The following is a 1,234-nucleotide window of genomic DNA, read 5'->3' on the forward strand; positions in this document are numbered from 1 at the left end:
GGCTGGAAAGGGCCGATCGCCCGACTCGATCGCCTGAAACTGAAAACAAACACGCTTGTTTTTGAGGCTATCGAGTCCGGCGATCGCCCCGATCGGCCGATCCTATTCGTAGTGGGCACCATGTATAAAGTTATCGTTCCTCTGGGGGTCCGATTCCGGGCCTAAACGCGTGTAAATGTGGCTGCGCTCTTGTTTTTTCAAGCACGACGACGGTGTATTCTGCGAAGAAACAGAATTTTTCAGGGATCGTATTAATCCCTTCGATACGTACGAGGACAGAGAAATGTTTCGCAGGTTCAGATTTCAATGCTTGGTTCTCCCAAACTGTCAAAGCCAGCAGTGCGCTGCTGTTGTCATCTTCCTCTGCAAAGAGCCATTCAATAACATTCTCTTGAATAGTGAGAAGAAAAGGAAGACATGAATAAATTAAACCTAGGCTATTCCTTACAATTAATAAAGACATTCTTCCTTAAAAAGAAGAAACCCACATTTAAAAAAAAACTATTTCTTGCCGGCTCTGGCTCCGGTGAGACTATAATGACAAGACACGCGGTTTTTTTTTAATGTGAAAGTTTACAGAATGGAGCAATGCAGTGCATAACAATATTTGCAAGATTTAGAGCAGTGTAATTCTATTAGTGTGTAAAAATGATGATGATAAAAAATGGTATCTCGCCCGTCACTCTAAATAACAAATTTGATTTGTCCCCAATGATTGACATTTCTTCGTAGGGTACTGGGGCTTGTGCTGACCCTTACAGCTGGGCAAAGAATCGATTCCAGAACCAATTCCCATGGTTAGTGCCACGGAAGAAAAATTCCGACTCCTTTTTGCGTAAACCAACGTTTACCAGTTACCTTAATCTTCTTCTTTTTATTTTAGAATTTATTTTTGAAAAAAAAAGTTGATGTTCGTAGTGATCCGAAATCAAGGTTATCCTAAATCCCGAAGATGTTCGGAGCTAACCAGGTAAGCACTGGAAAAAATCACATCATCAGGAAAGTCAGTAATTAAGTTCGGAGTCGATTCCTAGCTTTCAATATTCGGGAACCCAGCTGTCCAACACTATTCAAGGCAGGGGCGAAGCGTCTATATAATCAAATAATCACTGCTTCCCTTCCTAATTTTGAAACATTGTCGCTGTCAAATTCATCCTTAAACGTAAACCTCTTAAATTAAAAGTAAAAAGAGGTTCGTAATCCACAATGAGTATGCCTAACATTCAAAACGGTT

Source organism: Aplysia californica, unplaced genomic scaffold, assembly GCF_000002075.1.
Source record: "Aplysia californica isolate F4 #8 unplaced genomic scaffold, AplCal3.0 scaffold00045, whole genome shotgun sequence".
NCBI lineage: Eukaryota > Metazoa > Mollusca > Gastropoda > Aplysiida > Aplysiidae > Aplysia > Aplysia californica.